This window comes from Bos javanicus, chromosome 15 (genome assembly GCF_032452875.1).
Source record: "Bos javanicus breed banteng chromosome 15, ARS-OSU_banteng_1.0, whole genome shotgun sequence".
Taxonomy (NCBI): Eukaryota; Metazoa; Chordata; class Mammalia; order Artiodactyla; family Bovidae; genus Bos; species Bos javanicus.
Window position 1 is genome coordinate 56333931 of NC_083882.1, and position 23399 is coordinate 56357329.

The 23399-nt window shown below is 48.1% G+C and overlaps 1 long non-coding RNA gene across 1 annotated transcript in view; it reads right to left on the reverse strand.

The window, feature by feature from the left end:
• LOC133226886 (uncharacterized) overlaps positions 1-23399 on the reverse strand; it is a 68209-nt gene that overhangs the window by 20768 nt on the left and 24042 nt on the right. The window lies entirely within an intron of this gene.

Here is a 23399-nt window from a genome sequence, read left to right on the forward strand (position 1 = left end):
CCCAATTCCTGTCTCTTTCTCTCTTCAGTTCATCATCAAGTCTTTTTAGGTTTATATCAGAATTTGTTTCCAGTCTAACTGACTTTTCACCACTTCTACTCCTGCCCTCTGGGTCCAAACCCCCTTCACTGTTTACCTGAACCACACAGGAACCTCGTAAGGGCCTCCCAAGGGCCTCCCTGCTTCATCCAGCCCTCTTCAGACCACTCGCCACAAAGCAAGCAAACCATGTTTTCTTACTTAAACCTTGCTGGTTGTCTCCCATTTCACTTATGATAACTTCAGATGCCTTACCCAGTTTACAAAGCCTCACACGATTGGGCCCCAAGCTCACCTCGGAGCCCTCTCCCCATCACTCATGACAGTCCCACCACTCCACACTCCCACAACTGTTCCTCTGGCCCCTGATGCTCACTCTGCCTCTGGGCCTTTGCACTTGCTGTTTGCCCTGCTTGGTTGCTTGCCATTCAGATCTTCACCTGACTGCCTCGTTATCATTCAAAACTCAGCTCAAGTGCGCCTCCTCACGTGAACTTCTCTGCCGGTCCTGTCTCTCGTTGCCACTACTCCATCCCAGTTACTCTCTGTCACTCTATCCTGTTTTACTTTCTTGATGACACAGTCACTACTTGAAGTTGTTTATTAAGTTGCTTGGTTAGTGTCAGTCTCACTCTAACAGAATGGAAGCTTCTTGAAGGCCAAGGCTGTCTACCCATCCTCACAGCCTTGATGCCTGGCACAGAGCCACGCGAAAGGGACTCAACCCACATTTGTCAGATGAATGACTGGTTGAATGACCCTCCATCATCATCCACATTCCCATCACCACCTCCAGGCACTACTGGCTTCTTATCACCAGGAAGTAGCCATCCTGGGAGAGACTCAGGCAGCTGAGTCCTAGGAACCAAAACTGAGCCGGCAGCCACGTCCCCAACCACCCATACTCTTCAGATCCACAGCAGTGACTTCAGAAACCCTTCCCGCTCTCCCATACTTCCATCACTCTCGCTTTCTGACCTCCACAGTGTGTTAGAGAAATGTGGGGAAAGGAGAGGAAGAATGTGTGTGAGAGAAAGAGCAGATGGGCTGGAGATGGGAATCAGAGAAACCGAGTTGAAGACAGAAAAATGGAGGCAAGAGAGACACAAGAGAAGGAGAATCAACAAAGTGGCCAAGAGAGTGAGAGACACGAGAAAGAAATGAGATGAACAGACACACACACACACACTCACACACACACACACACACTCATACACACACATGCACACACATGCTCACACACACACATGCTCACACACACACACGCTCACACACACACATATAAGAGATAGAAAGAGACAGACAGAGCAAGACATTTTGTCAGATAAGGGACAGGCCATGTGCCCACAGTGGAGAAGGAACCGGTTGGCCGGGTGGGTGAGGGACATTCGCGCCAGCCTGCACCCTTGCCCCTTGGATCCCGTGAGGGTCTGCGCCAACCAGCCTGCTGGCTCCAGATACACAGCTGCCTCTCCATCTGCCCCAGAAGCTTCAAAGGCCTTGTCTCTGAGGCTGGACTCCAAGCTGACGGTCAGCACTGCATCGCACGCCTCCTGCAGGGGCCCACCAGCGCCCAGGGCCCGATAGGAGCGGTCACAGGCGGGCAAGGTGAAGAGCAGCGTGTCGTAGGACAGGAAGACCAGCCTCCCCGTCTGTCAGGCCCTGGGCCCACGCCCTGCTCAGCAGGGCAGTCTGCTCAGAGCCGCCCAGGAGCACTGAGTGCATGCACAGCACCACAGCTGGGGGAGAGGCCGGGGCTCACCCTCCAGGCCTTCCCCAAGCTTCTGTGGCCCTGGAGAGCAACAGCAACTCGCAGATCCAGCCGGCCCCCCTTGCTGCCCCTCCCTTCCTCCCACTGCCTCAGTCCGGTGCTTAGTTGCTCAGTCATGTCCGACTTAGCAACCTTATGGACTGTAGCCCGCCAGGCTCCTCTGTCCATGGGGATTCTCCAGGCAACAATACTGCAGTGGGTTGCTATGCCCTCCTCCAGGAGAATCTTCCCAACCCAGGAATCGAACCCAGGTCTCTTATACTGCAGGCGGATTCTTTACCATCTAAGCCACCAGGGAAGCCTCAGTCTGGGGGAAAGAAGAATTTTCCCTTTATCTGATGCCCCCGCAACAATAACAGCTAAGGCTGATAAATCCGGGTTTAATCTGGTGAAAAAAAATCCCCTCATCTGAGGATAAATTTATATTAATATGTACCTTCCAATCTTCCCACCGAGTAATTCTGATCAAATTTTCACCCTCCCTGTGCCACTGGCTCTGAAAATTGCTAATATTTATTGACATCTTGTAATGTGTTGTCCTAAAGTACTTTAACAAACATTTACTCGTTCAATTAACAACAAAACGAAGAAGTATGTTTAGGACTTCCCTGGTGGTCGAGTGCCGAAGATGCCGTGGTCCCAGTGCGACAGCCCAGGTCCTCATAGGCCACAGCTAAGACCCAGCACGGCCAAATAAACAAATAAAACTAAATATTAAAAAAAGAAGTATGTTCATCATTATCTCTACTCTCAGATGAGTAAACCAAGGCACAGAGAGGTTAAGGAGTTTCCCCAGGATACACAGCTACCAGGGTGATAGAGCCAGTCCTGGAACTCAGGAAGGCTGGCTTCCAACTTATAATCTTTCTATATTTTAACATTTTCTAAAATTTTAGATAATTCATATATCATAAAATTCACCTTTTAAAAAGGGTATAACTCAGTAGTTTTATGCATAAGGTTATGAAACCACTGCCACTATTTAATTTTAGAACATTTTCATCACCCCAGAAAGAAATCCTATACCCAATACCGGTTACTCCCTATTTCTCTTTCCTCCTAACCCCAGGCAACCACTAATCTACTTTCTCTCTCTATGAATATGCCTCTTCTGGACATTTCATGTAAATAGAATTGTACAATATGCAGCCTTTTATGTCTGGCCTCTTTCAGTTAGCATAATGTTTTCCAGGCTCACCCATATGATAGCCTGTATCAGTACTTCATTCATTTTTACTGTTGCACAATATTCCATTGTATAAACATTTTGTTTATCCATTTATCATTGGCTTGTAATCTCAACGGTGGATGAGGGCATCCTCAAGGTCTAAGCAGACATGAATACATTCCCCTTGGCCTGTGTAACAGAAACGAAGCCCATGATCATAAAGCAGGCAATTCCATCCCCAAGCATCCAGGACAGAAGAGAATCCTGCCCCAAATAAGGGCCCCATGTAGTTGCCCAAGTAAAGGTTTTTGCATCTTGCGTTCCTGACAAAGGTTGCAACCCCTGCCAAAAAAGGGCCGACACTTGTTTTAGCTGGGGCCAGGTTCCTACTGAAATTGCTTCTCCAGAAAAATCCAGGAATATGGAGCAATCAAGAAAGGCCAAGGGTCTCCATGGTGAGGAGGGATTCCTATCCAGGAATAGGGGGCCTTCGTAAAGAAGACGGAGCCAGGAACCCTGGACTCTGCTGACTCCTAGGTGGCCATGATATGTGGGCTATGGCCTCGAGCCACCCCTCTCTGCCCCCCAAATAGTGAGTAGGGCCCTGGGAGAAAGATCCACCAGGACTGAACGGAAACAAAACCGGGACTATCTTGGTCCCCTCCCCTCTGCCGTGCTTCTATTTCAGCTTCTTCTTTCTCTTGAGGCGCTTTTCTTCATTTGGCCACAAGGGGGAGCTAATCCACACAACAGATCAGATCAGATCAGTTGCTCAGTAATGTCCGACTCTTTGCGACCCCATGAATCGCAGCACGCCAGGCCTCCCTGTCCATCACCAACTCCCGGAGTTCACTCAGACTCACGTCCATCGAGTCAGTGATGCCATCCAGCCATCTCATCCTCTGTCATCCCCTTCTCCTCCTGCCCCCAATCCCTCCCAGCATCAGTCTTTTCCAATGAGTCAATTCTTCGCATGAGGTGGCCAAAGTACTGGAGTTTCAGCTTTAGCATCATTCCTTCCAAAGAAATCCCAGGGCTGATCTCTTTCAGAATGGACTGGTTGGATCTCTTTGTAGTCAAGGGACTCTCAAGAGTCTTCTCCAACACCACAGTTCAAAAGCATCAATTCTTCGGTGCTCAGCCTTCTTCACAGTCCAACTCTCACATCCATACATGACCACTGGAAAAACCATAGCCTTGACTAGATGAACCTTTGTTGGCAAAGTAATGTCTCTGCTTTTCAATATGCTATCTAGGTTGGTCATAACCTTCCTTCCAAGGAGTAAGCGTCTTTTAATTTCATGGCTGCAGTCACCATCTGTAGTGATTTTGGAGCCCAGAAAAATAAAGTCTGACACTGTTTCCACTGTTTCCCCATCTATTTCCCATGAAGTGGTGGGACCGGATGCCATGATCTTCGTTTTCTGAATGTTAAGCTTTAAGCCAACTTTTTCACTCTCCACTTTCACTTTCATCAAGAGGCTTTTGAGTTCCTCTTCACTTTCTGCCATAAGGGTGGTATCATCTGCATATCTGAGGTTATTGATATTTCTCCCGGCAATCTTGATTCCAGCTTGTGTTTCTTCCAGTCCAGCGTTTCTCATGATGTACTCTGCATATAAGTTAAATAAGCAGGGTGACAATATACAGCCTTGACGAACTCCTTTTCCTATTTGGAACCAGTCTGCTGTTCCATGTCCAGTTCTAATTGTTGCTTCCTGACCTGCATACAAATTTCTCAAGAGGCAGATCAGGTGGTCTGGTATTTCCATCTCTTTCAGAATTTTCCACAGTTTATTGTGATCCACACAGTCAAAGGCTTTGGCATAGTCAATAAAGCAGAAATAGATGCTTTTCTGGAACTCTCTTGCTTTTTCCATGATCCAGCAGATGTTGGCAATTTGATCTCTGGTTCCTCTGCCCTTTCTAAAACCAGCTTGAACATCAGGAAGTTCACAGTTCACATATTGCTGAAGCCTGGCTTGGAGAATTTTGAGCATTACTTTACTAGCGTGTGAGATGAGTGCAATTGTGCAGTAGTTTGAGCATTCTTTGGCATTGCCTTTCTTTGGGATTGGAATGAAAACTGACCTTTTCCAGTCCTGTGGCCACTGCTGAGTTTTCCAAATTTGCTGGCATATTGAGTGCAGCACTTTCACAGCATCATCTTTTAGGATTTGGAATAGCTCAACTGGAATTCTATCACCTCCACTAGCTTTGTTCGTAGTGATGCTTTCTAAGGCCCACTTGACTTCACATTCCAGGATGTCAGGAGGTCAGTGATCACATCATCGTGATTATCTGGGTCATGAAGATCTTTTTTGTACAGTTCTTCTGTGTATTCTTGCCATCTCTTCTTAATATCTTCTGCTTCTGTTAGGTCCATATCATTTCTGTCCTTTATCGGGCCCGTCTTTGCATGAAATGTTCTTTGGTATCTCTGATTTTCTTGAAGAGATCCCTAGTCTTTCTTATTCTGTTGTTTTCCTCTATTTCTTTGCATTGATTGCTGAAGAAGGCTTTCTTATCTCTCCTTGCTATTCTTTGGAACTCTGCATTCAGATGTTTATATCTTTCCTTTTCTCCTTTGCTTAGGGGAGGTTAAAAAAATCAAAGTCCCGTTGATTACAGTCAAACCCTTTACCTGCAATAGTCCATCTCATCTTCACAACCCCATGAAGTAAGGGCTTTCATTAAAGTCATGTCACTGACAAGGAAACTATAGCACAGAGAGGTTTAGTGACTTGCCTGAGGTCGCACAGCTGGTAGGAAATGGGTCCAGGAGAGGGATCTTGGTAATCTGATATCAGAGAATGTGCACCTAACTGCTCTGGCTTCTGGTTACCACCATGGCTGGAACTCAACCCCTACAACAGGGGTGGAACAAGAGTCTACTGAGGCTTCCCCCATCCACTTCCGCCATGCTCCAGCCACACAGAAGAGAATTTGCTCGTCCTCTTAACCCTGCTACCAGACTACCTCCATTCCTCTGCTCTAGCCGACCTCTCTGTCAGTAGTTCCTCTGCCATCAACTTCCATTTCAGGCCCTCCCCTGGCGTCACCTCCTCTGGGAAGCCCTGCCCACACCCCTGCAGATCATTCCCCCCAGGCTCTGGGCTCCTCTGTTCCCGTATGCACATCTGTCTTCCGCCAGACTCAGCTCACCCTGCTGGTGCCCGGCCAGTTCCTCTCTGTGTCCCCAGAGCCCAGCGAGGATCATGCAAAGTAGTGCTCCATGACCATGTTGGAATGCAGTGGGTACAGAGCACTCGACCCTGTGAAATAGGTCTCATTAGCCCATTTCCCCTCCTGTCAAACTGGGCTCAGTTGAGGGGCGGTGGGCACATGTGGGCCAGGCCTCCCCCTCCACTTGTCTCTAATTCACTACGGGCCTCACGAGCTCAGAGGCTGCCCACCCTGGCCCTCCTCACTGGCACTGGCCTCGCATTCCAAACAGACAGAACCCAGCGCTTGGTCTTTGTGGCTCTCAAACTGTTGCCAGCGCTGCAGTAAGAAGCGCATTTTAGCTTGGGGTGCTCTGAAAGCTGGGTATAGGAAAGGAGCGGCCCAGGAAACTGGAAGTTTCACAGAGTGACACTTTCCCCAGCTGTCTGCCCGCCGTTCTCACCTTCAGCACTTTTATCCTCCCCTAGTCAGTTCCGTTCTTGTCCCTCCCTTTCTATTTCAGTCGCTTCCTCTTTTTTTTTGTAATGCTTGTCTTTTTTTTTTTTTTAGATTTTAATTAATTTCTATTAGATTCACTTTGTACTATATTTTTTAAAATTCTTTTTAAATTTTTTTGTGATGCCACATGGCCTGTGGGACTAGGGATCAAACCCGCATCCCCTGCATTGGAAGCACTTAATCACTGGACCACCAGGGGAGTCTCCTGCAATGCTAGGCTTGATTCACTAAACTGGTTTCTTGACCAAATGGGCCATGACCCACAGTTTGGAAAAGCTCTAGTTCAGATGAACACTAAGCATCTTCTGTCTTCCAGAGGCTGCCACTCCCCTATACCCCACCCCACTGTGACTCTCCATGCCCAGCTACTTCCTTAAAGACAGGTCAAATGCCACCTCCTCCAAGAAGCCTCCTCAGATTCCCCCAGGGCCCAGCCGCATACTCCTGTTGCTCTCCAGGCCTCCACTCCCTGGGGTGACCGTGACCTCTCTCATAATCTCCTGCTTATACACCTGTGTCTCCATCACTCCATCATCCCCTAGAGAAGGCACTATTTATCCCGTTCATCAGGCAGCCCAGCTCCCAGCAGAGCAGGGACTTGATGAATGCAGGAAGTCTTCCATCAGTCAACAAATCCATGAAAGTTCTGACTCTAACTTCAAGAAACTAAGAATGGCTCTAACACCCTTCCTGGGGCTCAGGTCCTACTACACTATCTTTTTCTTCACTCTACCAGGAACCAAGAAAGCCCTTGGCCCCCACTCCTCAATTGACACATACACTGGAGCTCAAAATCCAGTTGTGCTGCTTGCCAGCTGTGTGACTTGGGTCTGCTACATACTTTTTCTGAGCTGCAAAGTGCAGACCGCAGCAGAACTATTAATAGCTCACAGGGCTGCTTTGGGGTAAAATGTGGGCCTGTTGTCAAGGGCTCAGCCTAGTGTCTGATACAACAAAACTCCCCATCACCAGCCATGTGCAGTCTGGGCTAGGGTAGGAGGAAGGCACCCACATACACTTACTTTTTAGGCCATCCACACTGCAAAGCTGCTTCAGGACCTCCGTGGCCCCCTGCTCCCTGGGTCCCAGAGAGATCACCAGCCCCACGGGCAGCCCGTGTGTCCTGAGAGTCATGGCCACCTGCCGGGCAGTAGCCAGCTAGATGTCCTGGTGGGAGGACACCATGGCCACATGAGCCCAGGCAAAGTGTCTCATGACAGAGAGCAGCATGTGGGCAGCCAGAGGCAAGGTGGGCACCAGCCCACCTCCTCCCCTGCATCCCCACACGCCCAGGAGAAGAGGGTCTTGCCGCAGCCTTGGGCCAGCAGAGCTGCAGCTGGGCAGTAACCAGGATTGACAGGGCCCACAAAAGCAGCCGTGGTGTTCTTGTGGGCCAGGAATGTGGCCAGGGCACTAGGGCTGTCACAACCCATGGGAGGAACCATGGAAGCCAGGCGTGAGCCCAGCATCAGTGAGGGGTCCTAGTTGGCTCGGTCCACAGCCAGCTGGGCAGCCACACTGGGGAGGGCCTGGGCAAAGATGGAGTCGCAGCCCCAGGGACACAGCACCCCCAGAGTGAAGGTCTCTGTCCCCTAGGCCAGATCAGGGAGGGAGCCAGCCCACAGGAGAGCACCCCAAAGCGGCTCAGAGAGAAGTGGCAGGGAAGGGACTGTGCTCAGAAGGCTGAGAGTGGACCCCCACAGGCCCAGGTGGGGTTGGTGGGCCTTTACATGCAGCAGCATCTGAGACCGATCTTCAGGATAAGGCCTTCCCACAGTCCTGGAAAAGAGGGGTAAAGTCAAGGCTTGCTTTCTAGCATTCTCTGCCAGTGTTTCCTGCATGGCTTTGAGGCAGACACCCCTCCTGCCCCCAGAACCTCATCCTCTTCATTGGTAAAAATGAGGGATTCAGATCCTTGATGCCCAAAGACCCTCAGATCTGGGGACCTAAACCTCCTTCCCAGAACTGGCTCACAGTCTGCAATGCTCACACTCAGTCCTAGGCTGGAGTGTGGACTCCGGACTCAGAGCCAGCCAGACCCACTCACTGCTTCCCATCCTTGTGGCTAGGCCAATCTCTGAAGTTCCTGAGCTTCATTTTTCTCTTCTGTAGAATTCGGATAATGAAACCTACCTTGTGGAGTTGTTGTGATGATTAAATGATGCAAGGTGAGGCATTTAGCACCGTCCCTGGTACTTATATGTTCAATAAATCTTACCTCTTTCAACCTATTATTATTTCTTCCTTCACTCGTCCTCCAAAGCGGGCCAAGTTCTCCCTCTGAACCTCCCCTGCCTCTTACCTCTCAAACCCAGCACCATCCATAGCACTTAACTCTGCAGGACTCCGAGGGCCCCACAGCACAAGCAGCGCCTGGGTCTGGGTAGCATCCCCATTGTGTGTTTGTGGCTCGAGGGGCTACAGTGGGGATGGTCATGGCAGTGAGTAGGTAGGTGAGTAGGCACTTATTAAATGGAATAGTTATCATTATCACCATCACTATCATCACCATCGTTGGATCTCTAAGGGGAGGCAAATGTACCATGGGGTAGAGAGAGTTGGGCAAGGGAGTGAAGGCCTGAGTTTCAGTCCTGCCCCTGCCCCATTTAAAACCTCAGCCTCACCATCTGTAGAAGACAGTTGCCAGGTGGCCAGCTCTGAGCCCTCCTGGCTTGTGATGCTACATTTCTCCCATCTCAGAGGCTGGTGACTCGGGGAGGGCTGCTCGTCTACCAGTCTCTGAGGGACCCTCTGTACACTCCCTCCTCTTCCGCTGTGATTCTCTAAGTGGTCTCTCTCTTAGCGTCTTGCCCCAAGGGACGAACCCCTTGGAGCAGCTAGCTTGTCCTGGGCTCACAAACAGCGAATCATTTTCTGGTGGGAACATAGACATATGCTTCCAATACTGATGACAGGCACCTCTGCCTTCAATCCCTACCTCCCAAAGCACCTGTGATCCACTGCTTTGCCTGGTGCTTCTAGAGGCCCTGAGGAGAGATCACTCATCCTCCTTTTGGGCGGGGATGGGGGACTGACTCTGGGCAGGGCAGCGACTCGCCCAAAGGCAAAGCACACCTCGGTCGTGTCCGGCTCTCTGCGACCCCGTGGACTGCAGCCCACCAGGCTCCTCCGTCCGTGGGGTTCTCCAGGCAAGAGTACTGGAGTGGGGTGCCATTGCCTTCTCCAGGAGATCTTCCCAACCCAGGGATCGAACCTGGGTCTCCCGCATTGCAGGCAGACGTTTTACCGTCTGAGCCACCAGGGAAGCTCAAGCGACTTGCCCAAATTCTCATCAAAAGTTAAGGCTGAGTTGAGACTGGAGCCAGGCTCCCAACTCCTAGTCAAAGACAAAAATCATCTCTTTTATTGAACACTTAGAACATCAGAGCTGAAGAATCCTAGAGATCTAAGCATCTGAAGCAACTCCTCTGTGCACAGACAGGGAACTGGGTACAGAAGGGGTGTGGACTTCTCCATCCCACAAAGCAGCTGCAGGCTCCCCTGGCTGTTCAGCCCTGTTGATCCTGCTCAGTGTCATGGAAATCCTGCAGCCAGTGGCCTGTAGGGGGTCACAGAAGGCTTACGTCCTTAGCGAGGCCAGCCTCTGGCCAAGGCAGAAGCTGACTTTAGCCCCAGCTCCACCTCTGACTCATGAGATAGAATTCACATCCTTTTCTGTACCATCTGTACAGGGAGGGCTTAGTTAGATATTTAGGTCTCCAAAGATCCTTCATCTCCAATGTTTTAGTTGTCAGTAGAAACCAGGAAACAGGTGACTTTCATCTCTGAAGGTGACCGCATCCCCTCTCCAGCCCTTCCCCCAGGAATGTGTGAGCTGCCAGTGCTCCCACCTCTAACACAATAGGTTCATGCACCACCCTCCTAGGGGAGACCATTTGTAGTTTTAGTCTCAAGGAAGTGGACACCAAGGATTAGCCACAGACAGTGTGGCTCATAGAGCCAAGTGTATGAAGCTAGTAAACTCCATACTACCATAACCTAAAAAGATGAAGCTACCTTTAGCTACATTAACAGACAAGTGACCAACATATTCCAGGGAAGAGGGGTGGGTGATTCCTGTCAAAGCTGGGGTTTCTTAGACCCCAGTATCCAAAGGTCACCCTCCTGTCTCCCAACCTGGTCTTTCTTGCCTTCATTCAGGGAAACTTCCCCAAAGACCCACCTGCCATGCTGTGCTGTTGGGCATGACTCACTGTCTCTTTGCAGATCCTGAGGCTCTTGAATGAGATCCTCAGATGTCAAGCTCTCCAAGCAGACTCTGTCCTAGGACACCACCCCACCCCCACCCTCACCCCGAATCCCCTCCATTCCCACCTTGGCCTACACAGTCACACAGTCACCACTCTTGCTTCCTGTCATCTTTCCAAGACTTCTGCCAGTGGAGAGGGCCTCATATATGGTTCATTCCCTCCTGTTCCCCTCAGGGGCTTGAAGAAGTCACTTGGAAAATTCGATTTGTTCAGACCCTAGGGCTCTGGGGAGCCAAGCACAGAAAGGAAGGAGGGAATGCAGGAGAGAGGACCTGAGGGAGGGAGGTACGGAAGGAAGCAAGGAGGTAGGGAGGATGTCTTCAGCACTCCGGACAGCTCCACACCTGGCCAGGACTCCCAGGAGGGAAAAAGGATGGGCGAGCCCTACAGAAACTGGTCTTATTGAGCATCCACCACGTGCCAAGCCCTGTACTGGGCACTATTTGCACAACAAACTGAGACAGGTATTATCATTATTATTCCTACTTTATATATAAGGAAAGGACAGCCTGGAGAGTTAATTTGACCAAGGCCACAGAGCTAGTAAGTGGTAGGGCTGCCTATGGGTCCAGGTTTCTGCTCATCATACCGCATGGATTCTTTGGGAATTATAATAGAAGTTGTTCTATCTTCTGTTTTAATGTGGACCTTATGTGGAGATTCTTTACCAACTGAGCTATCAGAGAAGTCCTTGAGAATCTCCACATAAGGTCCACATTAAAAGAGAAGACAGAAAAACCTCTATTATAATTCGGGGCTTCCCTCATAACTCAGTTAGTAAAGAATCCACCTGCAAAGCAGGAGACCAGGGTTCGATTCCTGGGTCAGGAAGATCCCCTGGAGAAGGGATAGGCTACCCACTCCAGTATTCTTGGGCTTCCCTTGTGGCTCAGCTGGTAGAGAATCTGCCTGCAATATGGGAGACATGGGTTTAATCTCTGGGTTGGGAAGATCCCCTGGAGAAGGGAAAGGCTACCCACTCCAGTATTCTGGCCTGGAGAATTCCATGGACTGCATAGTCCATGGAGTAGCAAACAGTCGGACACAACTGAACAACTTTTACTTTCACTTATGTGGAGATAGACACCAGAATCCAATGGAATTTTAGCCCTTCCTTTGCCACCTGCTTTCTCCTACCAAGGCAAAGTTGACCTTTATTAAGTACACCAAGTATCTACCTTGTGCTAGGGATTGAACATACCCCATACAACCTCTCTGGGCTGTATATGGTGGGATGCTCAGTGATGTTGATTTCCCTAGCACTCATCCATTCTTTTTTCCTCTCAGGAGTGTCCCAGAAATCATTGTTTCTGATGGTTAAGTGCTGCCATCTACCTGGCCTCCTGTTATCCACACCACCATCCCCCCCACCCAATGGCCATCTCTGGCCTACAAAGGACAACCAACATAGAGGTCTTCAAGGATGGGGAGTCCTGTGAATGCATTCCTTAATTCTTGAGTAAAAAGAGTGTCCTCCATGGAGAAAAAAATGGCAATCCACTCCAGTATTCTTGCCTGGGAAGTCCCATGGACAGAGGAGCTGGCGAGCTACAGTCCATGGGGTCGCAAAAGATTCAGACACAACTTAGCGAGTAAACAGCAACAACAATGCTGAAATGTTTAGGAGTGAAGTGTACTGATGATGAAAATTTCTTTGAAATGTATTAGAAAATTAAATGGACTAGTAGAAAGATGGATGATTAGTGATAAAGACTAGTAAAGAATAGAACAGTAAAATGATCATAGATAGAATCTAGGTGATAAGCATATAGATGTCAGCTGAAAAATTTTTTCAAGTTGATATCTGAAAACTTTAAAAGTAAAATCTTGGGAGGAAACAAGAAAGATAAGCAAGCTGGATATTGCCTAGACAAAATATGATTGACCACTTTAACGTATACAATTAGATGACTTTAGTGCATTCAAAATGTTGTACAGCCACCACCTCTTTCCAGTTTCAAAACTTCATCACCAGTGGGATTTTGATAGAGTTACATTTATTCCTAAGTATTTTAATCTTTTTAATGCTATTGTAAGTGGAATTGTTTTCTCAATTATCCTTTTGGTTTGTTCATTGCTAGTATATAGAAATGCAACTATTTTTGTTTGTTGATTTTGTCTTGGAACTTTGCTGAATTCATTTATTAGCTCTAACTTTGTGTGTGGGGGGGTAATCTTTAGGTTTTTCTAGATATGAGATCATATCATCTCTGAATAGAGATAATTTTACATCTTCCTTTCTAATTTGAATGTCTTATTTCTTTTTCTTGCCTACTCACTCTGGCTAGAACCACTAAGATATTATTGACTAGAAGTGGCAAAATGGGTATTGTTCCTAATTCTAGGGGGAAAGCTTTCAGTCTTTCACCACTGAATATGTTTGCTGTTAGTTATGGGTTTTTTATATATGGCCTTTATCATAGTAAGCTTCCTTCTATTTCTAGCGTTAAGTGTTTTTATCGTGAAAGGGTGTGGGATTTTGTCAAATTCTTTTACTGCATCAACTGAGGTGATTTTGGTTTTATTTTTTTTCCCTTAATTCTGTGGTGATATATCATGATGATTAATTTTTGTCTGTTGACCCACTCTTTAATACCAGGAATAAATCCCACTTGGTCATAGTATATAACACTTTTAAAGGGTTTGCTTTTAAATCAAGCTTTGGTTTGCTCATATTTTGTTCAGAGTTATGATGTCAATATTCATAAACGTATTTGTAATTTTATTTTAGTGTCTTTGCCTGACTTTGGTATCAGTGTAAAAGTTTTCAAAATATATTTGGGATGCAAATTCCTTTTCAGATCTATGAATTGCTCCCATTTTGTGGATTGTTTTCTCACTGTCTTCACAGTGTCCTTTGAAGCACAAAGTGGTTTTTAGTATTTTTTTTTTGGCCAAGCTGCCTGGCATGTGGGATCTTAGTTCCCCGACCAGGGACAGAACCCAGGCCACACCAGTGAAAGCACAAGTCCTAGCCGCTGGCCCACCAGGAAACTCCCCGAAAGTTTCGATTTTGATGGAATCAGTTTTTTTCTTTTATCACTTGTGTTTTTGGTGTCACAGCTGAGTAACCATCACCTAATCCAAGATCACAAACAATATGCTTATGTTTTAAGTTTGATACCTTTAGCTACTGCATTTAGTTCTATGGTTCATTTTGAATTAATTTTTTATATGATTAAAGGTAAAGGTCCAACTTCTTTCTAAAAAAAAAAAAAAAAAACAGTGAGAGAGAGAGTCCTCTGGCTTCTCCCAGGGGTATGGGCAGGTTGCATATAATAGATCTACTTCAGTGTGCCCACTTCCCTGAGGCCTCAGACTCTCCTACACAGTACTCCAAGGAAGTTCTGGACTCCTTCAGTGAGGCCATCATTGTTTCCAGGCTTCAGTTAGTCAAATGATTAAAACCACTCCTAGGTGATTAAGTCAAATTATTAAATTCCATACCCTAGACTAGGGCACCCATGTCAGTGAATGTGGCCCAGTCGAATCCTAGTTCTTCCCCTTGGTCTAACACCTTTGGAATCCACTCCCGCAGGCTCTGGCTGATACAGACGGACAGAATCTTAGGAGTATTTCACTATCTAGATGATCTTCTCATAGTTCAGGTTTTGCACTTCACCTCCAGGCTACACTGGGACTGAGCACTGGTCATGGGCTTGTAGGCAATGAAGCTGATGAGAGTGTTCTGCAGAGCATAGCTATTAACTTACAGAGTTACTGCTCCCAGGGTGACCACTGAAAGGCTTTCATGGAGAGGAGGGGCTGCCTCTGCTGGTGAAGGAGGTTTAGGGGAGTCAGCAGATCAAAATTCTCAGCCCCACCCATGTCTCCCCAAGTCTCCACCTTCTGTCTTGGAGTCCCAGTCTTTCCCTATTAGTGTCCCTCCTTCAATATAAGAGATTTGGGGCAGAGATTCAGCAACCTTGCAACTTTTGTCATCAGACCCCAAGTGTGGTTCTCAGTTAGACCTTCTTAGCACTCACAGGACATGAGGGACTCCTTCAAGTTCTCAGGGACAGCTTCTGTTGTTCACACACATTTTCAATTTTATGATCATAATTTTTAATTTATTGCATATATATGTGTGTGTGTATATATACACATGCATTCTCTCTCTCTCTCCTCTCTCTCTCTCTCTCGCAGGCTATAGGAAGAAGCCAAGTGCCTCTGCTGTCTTTATAACCAGTACTGTTGCCACCGAGCAAAGCACCACAGCCACTTGCTATGCCGAAGTATGGCCTTCCAACCTGCACTGAGTCCCGTGCTACAACCCGTTGATCAACTGAGTAACTGTGCTAACTGTGCTACTACTAGATGCCATGAATTACTTGCATCCTGGTTCCCCCAGCAGGAGATTATCCCCATGTTGCTCAAATACAGTGAAAGTGAAGTCTCTCAGTCGTGTCCGACTCTTTGCGATCCCCACGGACTGTAGCCTACCAGGCTCCTCAGTCCATGTAAATTTTCCAGGCAAGAGTACTGGAGTGGGTTGCCATTTCCTTCTCCAGGGGATCTTCCCAACCCAGGGATCAAACCCAGGTCTCGCACCTTGCAGGCAGATGCTTTACTGTCTGAGCCACCAGGGAAGCCCTGCTCAAATACAGGACCAACCCAATTCCAGAATCCTATTTGGAGGATCAGGTTCCTAAGGCCACTCCTGGCACCAGACAGAGTCCCAGCAAGAAACTGAGGGCAGACTCAAATTACGATAACTCTGAGGGGGTTGGGAGCATTGGGGGAGTTGTTTACAAAGGCCTGTCCTAAAGGTGGGAGCAGAGGTATCTAAAGAATATTGCAGAAACTTGAGAGCAATGGTAGCAGAACTATTGTCTCCCCAGGCCCAAAGAGATGAGGAAAAGAGTATTCTGGAGCCCAGAAGGCAGCTGACTGTCTTGAAAGCTGAAAGGACACATCCAGACTATGGTGTCCCTACAGGGAGGAATCCAGGGAAGTGGAAACCCCATCCCACATGTCTTACTCTCTGACTGCCGCTAGGGCTTCTCATGGGCCAAACCCAACCAGAGTCCAGACTCTCTCCAGGGATGCTAGATGTTTCTCTGCCCCCTGGAGAAACAGAAGCTCTTAGTGAAGAAGGAGACTTAAGTTGCTTCTGTGCCACCTCTCAGACAGGACAGGAACTCCACGTACCTCCAACCACGTTTGCACACCTCCACTCATTATTGGCCACTCACTGCTCCTTGGGCCGCTGCCCTGCTGTGAGCCACTCAGCTGCTAAATCTCCTGTCCTGTTGCACTGAGAAACCCATGTCCCTCTGACTTCCACTTCCCTGTTCTACACTCTCTGCCAACAGGGCAAGCCTGCCCCCTCTGGTGGTCATCAAATCCAGGCAGTCAAGTTGTTCAGTAGGTAAGTTCTGTCTGACTCTTTGTGACCCCTTGGACTGCAGCATGCCAGGCTTCCTTGTCCTTCACTATCTCCTGGAGACAGTCAAACACAAAATACTGGTAAATATCATTCACAGAGCCTTTGCAACAACTCGAGATAGTCATAATAGCAAGCACGTTACGCTCAGGACCATTATAGGTGTCTGGCATATAATGATTCATTGCATCATCATGTTCCTATGAAATAGGACAGGCCTTCCCTGTCTTGTTCATTTCTGGGTCCTTAAGACTCTCCCCGGCACTTATTAGATATGCAATAAGTATGTGTTGTATCACTATCTCCATTTTGCTGCTGCAGGTCACAAAGCTCAAAGAGGCAGAGCTGGGACTTAGAACCAGGTGATGAAGCTCCAGACCCTATGCCCTCAACCCCAGAATGTGCAGCTTTTTTTTTTTTTTTGTAATATAATGTCAAGGATTTCCTCATCTTTATTTTCCCCAAGAAAGCATCTCCAAAGCCTTTCACATTTCTCCCATAGGCAATGACACGAAATGACATAAAGGGCACTTAGGTGGCACTGTGGTATATTCTCACCTCATTTAAGCCTCTTTATAACTTCACAGTGTAAAGCTTGAAGGGGCAGATGCCTCTTCAGTCTGATTCATTGCTGCAGCCCCAAAGCCAAGACTGGCACAGAGCATATGCACGTTGAATATCAGTTGGGTGAGTTAACTTCACAGAGAAGGAATTGAGGTTCATAAAGCTTAATATACCTGCTGAGGGTGATGCTTCCAGACATTGGTGAAACTGAGATGGTTGGAGGTGGGTGCATGGGTGGATGGGTAGAAGATGGGTGGATGGGTAGAAGATGGGTGGATGGATGAATGGAAAAAAATGCCATTTTGGGAAAGATGTTAATTTAACAGTGTAGACTTGGACTGGTCTTCCAGTCTTTATCCAGCAGAGGGCACCAAGGCTCCAATAATTGGCTTAGACAATACTTTGGCCACCTGATGGGAAGAACTGACTCATTGGAAAAGACCCTGATGCTGGGAAAGATTGAAGGCAGGAGGAGAAGGGGACGACAGAAGATAAGGTGGATGGATGGCATCACCAACTCAATGGACATGAGTGTGAGCAAGCTCCAGGAGTTGGTGATGGACAGGGAAGCCTGGCGTGCTGCAGTCCATGGAGTCGCAAAGAGTCGGACACGCCTGAGCAACTGAACTGAACTGAATGGAAAGCTTCCTGGCAATAAAAAGCCTCTTGTGGGGTCAGGGTGGGGGTGAACTGTAGCCAGCCCTGGTCGTGGTCTGTACATCTTGGCAGCTCTGGCAGGTGAAAGAACAGAAGACCAGGTCAGAGACCATGGGGTTCGGGGTGAGGCTCTAAGCGCACAGGCTTAGAGACAAACCCTCACACCCGCATCCAGTAATAACGGGCCTTGGGGAGAACACTTCACACACAAGAGCCCAGTTGCCTTTTGTGAACTTGGGAAATAAGTATACCTTTTAGATTTGTCATGAGGATTAAATGAGGTATAGCAGAGAGTGCTCAGTATGCTGGACACCCTCAACACTTACAAAGAATGTGTTCATTGCCCAGAATAGTTGTTTCACTTACTCATGGCCACCCAGCAAGTATGAAATGGGAAAAAACATGATCTTTAAGGACCTTGGGCTTCCCTGGTGGCTCAGAGAGTAAAGAATGTGCCTGCAGTGCAGGAGACCCAGATTCAATCCTGGGTCAGGAAGACCCCCTGGAGGAGGACATGGCAACCCACTCCAGTATTCTTGGCCTGAGAATCCCATGGACAGAGGAGCCTGGCCGGCTACTGTCAATGGGGTCACAAAGAGTCTGATATGACTGAGCAACTAACACCAAGGACCCTGATGTGACTAGAGTAATTTCTGTTAGGATCAATGTGGTTCTGGGGGATGGAGACAGTTCCAGTTGAGAGTGGAAGTCTTGAGGGTGGAAGCTGCTCTGAGGCCGAGGAAGATTCTTAGAGACAAGGGCTGAGTTAAGTGAACTGATACTGCCACCTGGGGTGGCATACCAAATAACCACTTACCAGCCTGCCCAGGAACTCCTGGTGCACCTCTGTAATGCAGGAAATTGACATTTTAACGTGGAACTTGACTCGCATCTCCTCAGGCTGCTGGGTGTAAATGTGCCATCTGTTTCAGAAGGCTGACTTTTTCCCTAGGCATTTATTTTATGTGTTGTTGTCATTTGTGATCCTTGCCAGGGATTTATCACAGGGACCAGGCCTGGCTTGAATTACCCTGGAATGAGCTTGTCGGCTGGCGGCAACCTGCAGAAAGCCAAGACCTTAAAAAAATGAACAGAAAACCAATGTCGTGTTTCGCTGGAGCAAGTGGAGAGTTCTTCATGGAGCACAAAAGAGTGAGAGGTCTTTGATCATGAACTGGTCCCCTGACCCTGATCCTGAGGAGGAAGGTCTAAAGCAGTGCTCCTGTTTTAGAAAGTGACTTGTAAAGGGTGCGGCTTCCATGAGACTGGACGAGGACCCCAAGGAGAAGAGGGGGTGCTTTATTTGCCCTTTTCCTTCTGGTAAGGCAGTATCTAGAACCTGCCAAGATGCTGCAGGCCAGTGTAGACTTGAGTGGGGCCATACTGAGAGAGTCAGTTCCTAGGTAGGTTGATAAGAAGTCTGGAGTCCCAAGAAGGAAACAGGGGTCTGGAATTCTTAAGGAAGAGGAAAAGACAAACCTTTGTTTCTACATTGCTTTGTCTTAGTCAATATAGCAATGTATCTTGCTTGAGGACATGTTTCTTCCTAAGACCCTTTTGACTAATCCTACCAGACCACCTGATCTGCTTCTTGAGAAATCTGTATGCAGGTCAGGAAGCAACAGTTAGAACTGGACATGGAACAACAGACTGGTTCCAAATAGGAAAAGGAGTTCGTCAAGGCTGTATATTGTCACCCTGCTTATTTAACTTCTATGCAGAGTACATCATGAGAAACGCTGGACTGGAAGAAACACAAGCTGGAATCAAGATTGCCAGGAGAAATATCAATAACCTCAGATATGCAGATGACACCCCCCTTATGGCAGAAAGGGAAGAGGAACTCAAAAGCCTCTTGATGAAAGTGAAAGTGGAGAGTGAAAAAGTTGGCTTAAAGCTCAACATTCAGAAAACGAAGATCATGGCATCTGGTCCCATGACTTCATGGGAAATAGATGGGGAAACAGTGGAAACAGTGTCAGACTTTATTTTTCTGGGCTCCAAAATCACTACAGATGGTGACTGCAGCCATGAAATTAAAAGACGCTTACTCCTTGGAAGGAAGGTTATGACCAACCTAGATAGCATATTGAAAAGCAGAGACATTACTTTGCCAACAAAGTTCATCTAGTCAAGGCTATGGTTTTTCCTGTGGTCATGTATGGATGTGAGAGTTGGACTGTGAAGAAGGCTGAGCACTGAAGAATTGATGCTTTTGAACTGTGGTGTTAGAGAAGACTCTTGAGAGTCCCTTGGACTGCAAGGAGATCCAACCAGTCCATTCTGAAGGAGATCAGCCCTGGGATTTCTTTGGAAGGAATGATGCTGAAGCTGAAACTCCAGTACTTTGGCCACCTCATGCGAAGAGTTGACTCATTGGAAAAGACTCTGATGCTGGGAGGGATTGGGGGCAGGAGGAGAAGGGGACGCCAGAGGATGAGATGGCTGGATGGCATCACTGACTCGATGAACGTGAGTCTGAGTGAACTCCGGGAGTTGGTGATGGACAGGGAGGCCTGGCGTGCTGCGATTCACGGGGTCGCAAAGAGTCGGACATGACTGAGCAACTGATCTAATCTGATCTGATCATCTTAAAATGCAAACTGTGGGAGTGAGTCTGGTAAGATCTTTCTATTGTTAGTTCTAATCCCATTATCTTAAAATGTAAATTATGGGAGTGGGTCTGGTAAGACCTTTACAACCTTGAGACATTCTTTCGATTTACTGTAATAACCAATTGAAAAAAGTATATAAAGTCCTTGCTAAGACTAGCAAGGGGGGCACACTCCATCCCCCTTCTGATGTCTATGTCAGAAACTTTCTCTGTCCTATTTTACTTTAATAAAACTCTGCTACACAAAAGCTCTTGAGTCATTAAGACTGCTCCCTAGTCCCGAAGCTAAATCTTCTTTGGAGATCATGAATCCAACATCTTTCACTGTAAGCTGTCAATACCCACCCTGGTCTAAACCCACTTCTGCAGCCTCCATAGCTGCTCCCAGGATGAGTGACAGGCTCTGCCACCTGAGGGTCTGCCTCTTCCACCAGCAGCTCAGGGCCCCACTCCTCGTCCTGGCTCATGCAGGATCTTTGCATTTGTCCTTGATAAAGCTCCTCCCATTCATGAATCCATCTTGTTCAGATTCAACCCTTCATCTATCTGTGACTTCAACTTTTCCTGAGCCCCTACTCTATGTCAGCTTTGTCCTTGGTACCAGGGGGATCTAGGCTACTAAGTCAGGGCCTTTGCTGTAACCTAGTAGGGGAGGCAGAGGTTTGCAACCTAGTGGAGGGTGTATGTGGAGATGGGTACAGCAACCCACTCCATTATTCTTGCCTAGAGAATCCCATGGGCAGAGGAGACTGGTGGGCCACAGTCCATGGGGTCCCACAGAGTCAGAGATGACTGAAGCAACTGAGCATGCATGCATGCAAAGGGTGTCATAGGGAAGAACAAATCTGACTCCATATTAGATCTGTTTCTTTGACTTGAACCTTGTATTCCATTGCTCTTGCTTCAAATGAATACAGCCTGAAATAAGCAGCACAGCCCATTCTCAAGGCTCTGACCTTTAAAGGTAAAACACTTTCCCATTCATGTAGAAACAGAAAGTTGTAGTACAGAGAATAACATTTGTCTTGTTGTGGTTTACAGGAACATCATGATCTGACCTACACGGAGAGCTGAGAACAAAGAATTCTGGCACCAAGATGTTTGCAACAACCAACCAGGCCCCTCCCTCACCTTGCCTTTAAAAGTGCTTTGCTGAAACCTTTCAAGGAGTTCAGGGTCTCCGGGGTGTGACCCAGCCGTTCTCCTTGCATGCTGCTGCTGCTGCTGCTAAGTCGCTTCAGTCATGTCCGACTCTGTGCGACCCAATGGATGGCAGCCCACCAGGCTCCCCCGTCCCTGGGATTCTCCAGGCAAGAACACTGGAGTGGGTTGCCATTTTCTTCTCCAATGCATGAAAGTGAAAAGTGAAAGTGAAGTCGCTCAGTCGTCGTGTCCAACCCTCAGCGACCCCATGGACTCCAGCCTTCCTGGCTCCTCCGTCCGTGGGATTTTCCAGGCAAGAGTACTGGAGTGGGGTGCCATTGCCTTCTCCGTCTCCTTGCATGGCCCTGCAATATACTTTTCCCTCCTCCAAACTCTGATGTTTCAGGTTGTTTGCCCTCACTGTGCTTCAGGCACACAAACTTGTGTGTGGTAACAAGTGGAGGCACAAAAGGAGGTGGAAACAACCCTCTCTGGTATGGATCCCATGGTCTGGCGAATCTCAGCCCCTCCCTTTGTCGCACGTGTGCAGGTTGACCCCAATCTCCAGCAAAATGCTTGAGCAGGACAGAGGCAACAGAGGGCGGGTTGGCAGAGAGGTGTCACCCGGTGAGGAGCCAGCAGCCAATAGCAAAGAGTAGATGGGAGAAGCCAGAAAACGTGAGCAGCAGCCTGATGAAAAACTGAGCCATGCTTGTCAGATGCCCTGGCAGCAAGCACCCTGAGAGTTTGCCGTCTGAAGTGCTGTCAAAGTCTTCTGCATGGCCCCAAGACCCCAGACAGGGCCAGCCGGGAGCAGTGTCTGCAGAGCTAGCCACATTCTGGGAGTGGGGCTGAATGCACAGGGCTGACACCAGGCCGTGGAGGCTGCCTCCATGCCAAGGGTCCTGGCAGTGAGTCGGGGGAGGAGGTGGCCCCTCCCTGTCCTACCAGACCACCAGCCAGCACCTCCAAACAGGCAGCCTGCCACTTCCGACTCTGACATCTGAGGCCACCCTATGGGGACATCTTGCTCCCTTTAAAATTGTGCTATTGATATGGCCTGCCCCTCAACTTTTTCTGCCATGCACCCTCCCAACCAAAATGCAGACCTCAAGCCTCTGGTCAGAAATCTGGCTATAACATGACACCTCCTGGGACAGAAGATCTGAAACTGTTGTGCCTTTTCCAGAGCTGGAACCAGCTGCCAGTGGTCTGCTCCAGCAGGATCTCTCAGCTCCTCCTCCCACTGTCAAATTTTCATCATCGGGTTCTTACAGTGGGTGGAAGACACTGTAGACAGGTCAGACTCACGCTGGGCTTAAAACTCTGCCCCTGAACTGCCTGCGATCTTGGGAACCAGTCTCCCCATCTATGGAATGAAGGACAATTGTGCCTGCCCCCCAAGGTTGCTGTGAGGCTTGTGTGGGGTGACCGGTGTGCCTAGCAAGGGTTGGGTGGTGGGAGGTGTCCAGCAAATGTCTGTTAGGTAAGGGTTCTGGAAAGCATGGGGCCAGACTGCAAGGTGCAGAACCCGTGGGTCTGATAGGATGGAAGCCAGATCCTAACCCCTGGATGGGTCAGAACTCTCTCTCCCTACAGATCCTTGATCTGTGTCTCTATGGGGAACATTCCAAGGGCTGAAAACTTGCAAATAAGGCCAGAGTGAAACTGCTAGGAGGTGTTTCGGGGGCTCCGAGGAGCTCTTGTCCTTTCTGATAAGAATTCAACAAGAGGCAAAGTGATAGATAAGAAGTGATTGATTAGAATAAGATGCTTGTGAGGCTTACAAATAGGCAGACAAGTGGGTACCACACCCTGAGAACTTATGGGCTACAGTTTTATAATCAAAGGAAAAGTGGGGAGGGGGGAAAGATCACCTTCTTCCTCATTTTTGAGTAGACATCACATTTCCATCATCAGTTCCTTGTCGGGACTATCATAGCACTATGGAAAAATTACTTTAGGTCTCAGTACAATGAAAGTCTTTAAAATTTCACCTTTCCATAAATTACTGTTTTTTATGTGTGCAGAAAGCACGTTCTGGGGTCATTAACTTACTGAGTTCACTGGGCAGGATGTGGGTCTCACACCACCATTATTTT